Raw genomic sequence first — 8,915 nt, 5'->3', positions numbered from 1 at the left:
ATTGTATTCTTTGCTTCTTTGTTGCAAGTGTGAAATGCAATTGATTTTCGAGAATGAATATGTAACTTTTGGCTTTGCAATAGTTAACAAATTTATTCTGTAAGTCTATCTGTGGTGTCTTTGTATTTTATATGTATAAAATAATGTCCTTTGCAAATAAAGATTCTGTTACTTCTTTCTTTCCAATATTTATACCTTTTATTAATTCTTTTGCCTCACTACATTCTGTTAGGATCCAATAAAACATTTTTAGTAAGAGTGGCAACAGATGGCATCCTTGACTTATACTTGCTATCAGGAGGAAAGCATTCAATATTTTCCCATTAAAGCAGGTCGTTTGCTGTAGGATTTTATATGTATATGTCTATTCTTCATTTTTAGGTACCTTTTAAAAAATCATGGATGGGTGTTGAATTTTATCGCGATTTTTCTGCCTCTATTTGAAATGATCCTATGATTTTTCTCCTTTATTTTGCCTATGTGGTGAATTGCACTCCCTAATTTTTACATGTCTTGTCTTGTCAGAATAATTCTTGCCTGACCATAATGCCATGCCATTGTGTGTGTGTGTGTGTGTGTGTGTGTGTAATTTTTCTGTTTGTTTGTTTTGAGGCAGGTCTCATTCTGTTGCTCAGGCTGTAGTGCAGTGACTTGATCATAGCTCACTGCAGTGTTGAACTCCTGGGCTCAAGAAATCCTCTTGCTTTGGCCTCCCAAAGTGCTGGCATTACACACTTGAGCCACCATGCCCAGCTATAATTTATATATATGTATCACTAGATTTTATTTGCTAATATTTTGTGTAGGAGTTTTGTGTCTATATAAATCAGAGTAGACTTTGCTTAGGCCCTTTATTATAATTTCCTCACTGAATTTTGCTATCAAAGTTATGATAACCTCCGAAAATGAGTTAGAAAATCTTTCCTTTTTTCTGTGCTGTGGAATAATGTATATAAAATTGATGTTATTTCTAAATGTTTAGAAGAATTCACATAAAATCATTAGGCCTGGAAATTTGTTTTCAAAGGGTTGTAGTTACAGATTTCATTTCTTTTATGAGATATTAACTATTTGTGTTATATATTTCTTCATGTGGCAGTTTAGTATATAAATAATGGCTTTTTAAATTATTTCAGCATTTTATTGAAATCATTGCTCTAAAATTGTTATGATATATTTTTGTTAGCATTTTATTACCTGAGGGATGTATAGTTAAGTCCCTTCTTTAAAAAAATCTTAGTATTTGGATTTTGTGCCCTCTTTCTTTTTTTCTCTATTTTTCTAGAGATTCATTAAATTTATTAGTCTTTAAAATAACGAACTTGTAGATTTATTTTCTCTTTTATACATTTATTTTATCTTTCATTGACTTCTGCTTGACTTTTCTTACTTCTTTCTTGCTGCTTACCTCGAGTTTCATTCATTTCATCTCTCCACCTCTACTGTATGCATTTAAATATGGCCTTAATTGTAATATTAAAGTTTTTACAAGTTGAATTTTCATTATCATTCAAATGATGGTATTTCCTAATTTTCATTTGTACTCACATTTTAGCTTGTGATTTATTTAGAAGTATATTGAGTACTTTTCAAACATATACAGGTTTTAACATTATCTTTTTGTTATTGATTTCTAGCCTAATTGTGCTTTTTGTCAGAAAATATACTCTGTATAATTTCAGTCTTATTATATTTGTTATATTTGTTTTATATCTACCATTGAGTTAATTGAGGTTGTTCATGTGATATGAATTCTGCATTTGCTGAGTATAAGGTACATGAATTAGCTCAAGTTTATTGATTGCATTGTTCAAATGTACTATATCCACATTGAATTTTTGTCTGCTTGTTGTATCACAGAGAAGTTTGTTAAAATCTTCTACTATGATAATGAATTTGTCCATTTTCCCTCACGTCATGTCATTATTTTGCTTCACATATTTGAGACTAAAACTGCAACAAATTCAGAATTGTAATGTTTTAGAAAGATTGACACTTTTATTATGAAATTAACTCCCTTTGTTGCCAATAATGTTTCGTGCCTTAAAGTGTAATCTGGTAAGTGCTCAGTGCATTTACATATTATTGTCATCAAATATGGGGTTTTAAGTTTGCTCTCTTACTCTTTGTTTTCTAATTATCTATCCATTCTATATGTCTTTTCTCTACTTTTTGGCATTTTTTGGATTATTATTTCTTCATTCCATTTTTTCCTGTTTTATCTTGCTATTTTTGTTGTTATTTTTTAGTGACTATTCCAAAGATGATGGTGAGCATTCTTGACTGATTAAGGTTCAATATTAATTAGTACTTTTACCACCTTCAAGAATATGCAAAGATTTTAGAACACTCTTCTATGTTTTATCCTATTATTGTCACGAACTTTGACTCTACCTATATTTTAAATCCTGTTAGGTGATTACTAGTGTTATTGTAAATCTTCGATATGTACTTAGGTTTACCCACACATTTGCTCTTTCTAGTGCTCTTGGTTTCTTTGTGCAGCTCTGGCTCTCACCTGCGATTGCCTTTGCACTTTTGGAATCAGTCCTTTTAGCATTTCCCTTAGTTCATGTTGGCAGGTTACAAATCATAGGTTCAGTTTGTCTGAAATTATTATTTTGTCATTAAGATGATGGGTATTTTTATTGCATAAAGAACTCTAAATTAGTTATTTTCTTTCATAATTTTGAAGATGTTGTTCCATTTCCTTTGGGTTCCATTGCAATTGTTGAAAAGTTTTATATACTGGACCTTGGTGGAGTTTTTGTTGTTGTTTCTATCCTCTTTAGGATTCATAGTGCTTCTTGAGTCTATGCCTTTTTTTAATTATGATTTTTTAAAAATGTATTGCCCTTTAAAATACTGTTTCTTCCAAATTCTTCCTCTTGTTTCTTTCCAGAGCATTATAGGCATATTAAAACTTTGCCCTGTGTCTTTCATGTCTTTTGTGTGATTTTATATGATTTTTATCTTTTTTTGTTGTCATTCCTCAATCTGGTATTTCTTTTTTTTTATTTTCATGGTCTGTTTTTCTAGACTTGTCTTCAGACATGGCTGTCAATAGTTATTGAAATTTGGACGTTGTGTCAAAAAAGTTTGAGAACCAATTTGTTGATCTGGTTAGTGTTATTGTCCTCCAGAGACTCTTTACTTTTGCTTGGTGTGTGTGCGAGGAGGTTGTTATGATGGTGGCAAATCTCCTAATCTATTCAGTGATTGTCTACCTAATTAAGTCATTTAGGTGATTTGAAATTGAACTCCCACTTCATGATGGTACAATATTTCTAGTGCATGCTCTCTCCTAGGGTGTAGCCCTTCAGGGGTCCTAACTGAAAATTTTGAGGTAATTATAAGGGCACCACCTCCTTGGTGGTCTCTAGACTCTAATTTTGCTTCTTAAACTAGATTTCCTTTACTTCTGAGCATCTTAGACACTCCATTTCTCCTGTTTCTTTACCTCTAAGTGTCCAATTTCAAATCAGCAGTGCTTTGAGTAAAACGTACTCAAGAGTTGAAAATCAGATTCACTTTTTGGTACTTCCCTTCTTCTGGGGATTTTATTTCTTTAAGTTCTCATCGCCTGGCCAGCTTTCTAAAGCCTTTGAACTTTCAGGTTTTGCATTGTGTTCATTCTTTTAAGCTGCTCTCAGCAGGAGGGTTTGTCAGCAACAATCTTCTCTACGATTAATAAAGCTTGAAATATCTCTAGCATGAGTTATTTTGAAGCAGATAACATTTCAACGCATATAACGGAAAGAACGTACATCTGCTGAAATTGAAGAGTTTCCTGATGTAGAGGCCTTTCCTTCAAACTAAGAAACAAAGTTGGAAGCACTTATAACATTATGTTCGGAGTAAGAAATGTGAACACTGATGAAAGCAAAACTGCAAAAATTTTGCCTAAAATATGAGTGTTTTAGCACTGTAAAGAAGACCAGGAATCACCCAAAATGACCAAAATTATTCTACTTAGGGACCTTAAAGTAGAAAGAATCTAGGACCAGTATCATTTTGATGCCTTTTAAAATTTCTTTTTGAAATGGTGAAATGTCACAGTGGATTTTTTAAATAGGGGAATGTGGCCGGGCGCGGTGGCTCAAGCCTGTAATCTCAGCACTTTGGGAGGCCGAGACGGGCGGATCATGAGGTCAGGAGATCGAGACCATCCTGGCTAACACGGTGAAACCCCGTCTCTACTAAAAAATACAAAAAACTAGCCGGGCGAGGTGGCGGGCGCCTGTAGTCCCAGCTACTCAGGAGGCTGAGGCAGGAGAATGGCGTGAACCCGGGAGGCGGAGCTTGCAGTGAGCCGAGATCCGGCCACTGCACTCCAGCCTGGGCGGCAGAGCGAGACTCCGTCTCAAAAAAAAAAAAATAAAAAATAAAAAAAATAAAAAAATAAAATAAAATAAAATAGGGGAATGTTTAAAATGTTGATATTTAATAAATTAGTACTTTTTAACTGACAAATTTCCATATAATATTATCACGCTCATTACATCAGGAATTCTCAATCCCGGGGCCACAGACAAGTAGTGGTTCATGGCCTGTTAGGAACTGGGCTGTACAAAAGGAGCGGAGCAGTGCACAAACGAGCCAGCAAAGCTGCGTCTGTATTTACAGCTGCTCCCCATCACTTGCATTACTGCCTGAGCCCCACCTCCTGTTAGATCAGCAGCAGCATTAGATTCTCATGGGAGTGTAAACCTTATTGTTGAACTGTCCATGCTAGGGATCTAGGTTGCAGTGTTCCTTATGAGAATCTAATGCCTGATGATCTGCCACTGTCTCCCATCACCCCCAAATGGGACCATCTAGTTGCAGGAAAACCAGCTCAGGGCTCCCAGTGATTCTACATTATGATGAGTTGTATAATTATTTCATTATATGTTATCATGTAATAACAATTGAATAAAGTGCACAATAAATGTAATGTGCTTGAGTCATCTGGAAAACATCCCCCACCCCTGTCTGTGGAAAAATTGTCTTCCATGAAACCTTTCCCTGGTGCCAAAAGGTTGGGGACCGCTGATTTACATGATAATTAGAACATTTATAAAATCCTAATTTATAGAGTGGTCATAAAATGGTAGGAAAGTTAAAACAGTTTGAGGAACTGACGATTTTTTTTTTTTTTAATACTTGCATTGCATCTCTATGACTGTGGACAGCTTCTTTTGGAGATAATGTTGACAGTCTAAGAAGTTAAGCTGTGACAAATTTACTCCCCTCCCCTGCCCCTATAGCACACTCTAATTTTAAATGCTTTTTATCTTAATTCTAATTAAATGACATAATTATAGTACCATGTCACAGTCAATGTCATTTATCAGTAACAGCTAATTAACACAATTATAAAAGTGGGAGCCCTAAGTGGGAGCCCAGTGAGGTATAGAGCAACTCTGGAAATTTTCTCCTTACTGAAAGGAAATATTACACATATTCCTTCACCAGAAGAACAATACACAGTTTATCTTCCCTTTTTGTTTTTGATAATATCACTTTGTTCCCCATTCTCTACAAAATTTCGTTTGAATAACATTTTAAAAACTTGATTCATCATAGTCATTAATCCTTCATAAATATTTCTTGACATAATTGGCCTCTCTGTAGTTTTGCAACTTGGACTATTCATGTTTAACAGCTTAGTTTTTCAAGACTATTGTGTTTCAAACGGTTTTGAGGTTTTATGGTCTGTTGACATTCTGAGGAACTTAGAACACATTCACTTCCTTTTGCTTGGTGAGCTGTCCAGAGCCCTTGCAAATGCATGCAGAGCATGGAAATGCCCCAGCTGCCCTGCTGTTGAAACAGAATCCTATTTGGAAGGCAGACATGTGGCCCATCTCTGTAGCCATCACTGAGAAATCTGGATTTTCAAGGTAAGTGCAGAAGACTTAGGTGTGGGGAGACATGAATGAAAATGCCGTAGAAATAAAGCATACTGAATTGGTTGGCATAGTTCTAATTCAGAATCTTCCAATGGTTCTGCTATAAAAAGCAAGCTTATTCTCTCTAACCACAACTCTTTCTTCATAGAAAGAATTGTTCTATTCTTACTGCTTAGGATACGCTGCTCTGAAAGTAAAACCTAATTTTTATTGGTAGCTATGAACCAAAATGATTTCAGAATCTCTCTGTCAAAATACCGGCTAAACGGATCATAGAATTTTTTAGGGCACCTGGCACTATTGAATTTATGTATAATTATTTAAATGCTTATCTTTTAAGTGATGTCTTAATTTTCTTTTGTTACGAAAAATCCTTTAACTCTATTACTGCATTATTTTCAGATAGAGTTTGAAACTATTCGGGCAGCCCTAGTCAATAGAAGGAAACAATCTGTAAGCAATCAGGTACTTAGACATTTCTAAAAGAAGCATATTCAAAATAACATGTGAAATAATGGTAATTATAATGCTTTCCATCCCACTTTTAAAGTACTACATAACAGGAAGGATCCAAAAATAACTTCTTAAATAAGACAAATAAAAGGAACAACATCTGTTCAAATAATTTTACTTTAAGTAAAATACTGTCTGTACCAGTATTTTCTACTTCCAAGCAGTAGCAGTTTTCAAATATGTCGAATGAAATATAATGCAAAGTTTTTTAAAAAATAAGTAATGCCTAACCTGAATATAGGCATTTAATTTTGTTTCACAAATTTGTTATATGACTTTTGATAGGTCACTTAATTCTCTGAACTTCAACGTTCTACATAATTGCACAATTAGTTATCTGAGAAATTACTTAGTAAGTACTCCAGAATTACATGTCTTTGTTTTCTGTTTTATTGGGTTTAAATCAATTAATTAGTCAGGATTTTAATCAGTCAATAGGAGTAATAGGAAGACCAATGAATGAGGAATCAGGTGGTGTGAACTCTAGTCCTCTGTTTTCTAGTAACTGGTTGCATAATTTGGGGGAATATTATCTAAGGATTCCAGACCACAGGTTGGCAAACTTTTTCTACGAAAGCCTAGATAGTAAATATTTTAGACTTTGCAAGCCAAGAGGTAGAACTGAGGCTAATATATTGGTACTTACATAACCATTTAAAACTATAAAAATCATTTGTAGCTCATAGGCTGTACAAAAACAAGAAGTGAGCCAGATTTGACTTAGGGGACACAGTTTTCCAACTCTTCTTCTAGCAATGATTTTCAACAATTATAAAATGGAAGTTGTAGACTAGATAAGAGATGCTCAGCTAAGGGAGATCCTGGATGGTCTTTAGAGTGATACACCAATCCTCTGAAATTGCATGCAAAAATGTAATGTGTGTTTTTCTTTTCTTTTTTTTGTGTGTGTTTGTTTTTCTCTCCCTCCTTACTTCTTGCCTGCCTGCCTGCCTGCCTGCCTTCCTTCCTTCCTTCCCTCCTTCCTTCCTTCCTTCCTTCCTTCCTTCCTTCCTTCCTTCCTTCCTTCCTTCCTTCCTTCCTTCCTTCCTTCCTTCCTTCCTCCCTCCCTCCTCCCTCCCTCTGTTTCTCTCTCTCTCTCTCTCTCTCTCTCTCTCTCTCTCTCTCTTTCTTTCTTCAGGGCCTTTCTCTCTGTTGCCCAGGCTGGAGTTCAGTGACCCAATCATGGCTCACTGACTGCAGCCTCAATCTCCAGGGGTCAAGTGATCCTTTCATCTCAGCCTCCTCAGTAGCTGAGACTACAGGTACTTGCCACCACACCTGGCTAATTAATTAATTTTTTTTTTTAAGAGAGACAGGGTCTTGCTCATGTTGCCCAGGTTGGTCTCAAACTCCTGGGCTCAAGTGATCCTCCTGTCTTGGCCGTGTTGGGATTACAGGCGTGAGCCATTGTGCTTGGCAGCGCTTTTTTTTTTTTTTTTTTTTTTAAATAAGAAAAACACGGATTTCATCAGATTTTCAAAGTGGTCCAAAATCCAATTAAAGTTAAGGACCATAGATCTAGCTAATTTCTAAAAGTGCTTTCCAAATTTAAAATCAATGAACCTGTGAAATGTTTACTGGTGTCTACTATGTATAAGCCATTGTGCTAGCACTATAAGAGACATAGCGTGTTGTGACTAAAATATGTTAAATATATTGTTAAATAATACATTAAAAATATATTTTTGGGACAGGGCCTTGCTCTGTCTCCAAGGCAGGAGTGCAGTCACGAAATCAGAGCTCACTGAAGCCTTCATCTCCTGGAATCAGGTGATCCTCTCACTTCAGCCTCACGAATAGCTGGGACTGTAGGCGTGAGCCACCCTGCCTGCCTTTTTTTTTTTTTCTTTAGAGAGGGGGATCTCACTGTGTTGCCAAGGCTGGTCTCAAATCCCTGGGCTCAAGCAGTCTTCCTGACTCAGACTCAGACAAAAAATATTTTAAAGAAGATTAGAGTATGTGCAAGTCAGTACTATCCTTCAAAGTAGTAACATTGAAAACAATTTTCAATTGGTCAAAGATTTCTGAGACATTGCTTTGCAAAGTGTTTTCTTTTCCTTTTTTTGAACTGAAGAAGAGTTTCTTTTTATTGTTTAAGTTCCAGGGTACATGTGCACAAGGTGCAGGTTTGTTATATATGTATACATGTGCCATGTTGGTGTGCTGCACCCAATAACTCGTCATTTACATTAGGTATATCTCCTAATGCTATCCCTCCCCCCTCCCCCCTCCCCACAATAGGACCCGGTGTGTGATGTTCCCCTTCCTGTGTCCAAGTGATCTCATTGTTCAATTCCCACCTATGAGGGAGAACATGCGGTATTTGGTTTTCTGTTCTTGCGATAGTTTGCTGAGAATGATGGTTTCCAGCTGCATCCATGTCCCTACAAAGGACACGAACTCATCCTTTTTTATGGCTGCATAGTATTCCATGGTGTATATGTGCCACATTTTCTTAATCCAGTCTGTCACTGATGGACATTTGGGTTGATTCCAAGTCTTTGCTAT

At 35.9% G+C, this 8,915-nt stretch overlaps 1 protein-coding gene across 3 annotated transcripts in view; it reads left to right on the top strand.

The window, feature by feature from the left end:
• Window positions 1–5,731: 5,731 nt before the first annotated feature.
• The window catches only part of GPR141 (G protein-coupled receptor 141), a 68,797-nt gene continuing 65,613 nt past the window's right edge, over window positions 5,732–8,915 (top strand). For all 3 annotated transcript variants that reach the window (XM_073008960.1, XM_073008956.1, XM_073008957.1), the window contains exon 1: window positions 5,732–5,885. The gene's annotated coding sequence lies outside the window, so the exon portion shown is untranslated. The remainder of the gene's footprint in view (window positions 5,886–8,915) is intronic.

Source organism: Chlorocebus sabaeus, chromosome 21, assembly GCF_047675955.1.
Source record: "Chlorocebus sabaeus isolate Y175 chromosome 21, mChlSab1.0.hap1, whole genome shotgun sequence".
NCBI lineage: Eukaryota > Metazoa > Chordata > Mammalia > Primates > Cercopithecidae > Chlorocebus > Chlorocebus sabaeus.
The sequence above is the reverse complement of the archived record's forward strand: the minus strand, read 5'-3'. Positions and strand labels throughout refer to the sequence as shown.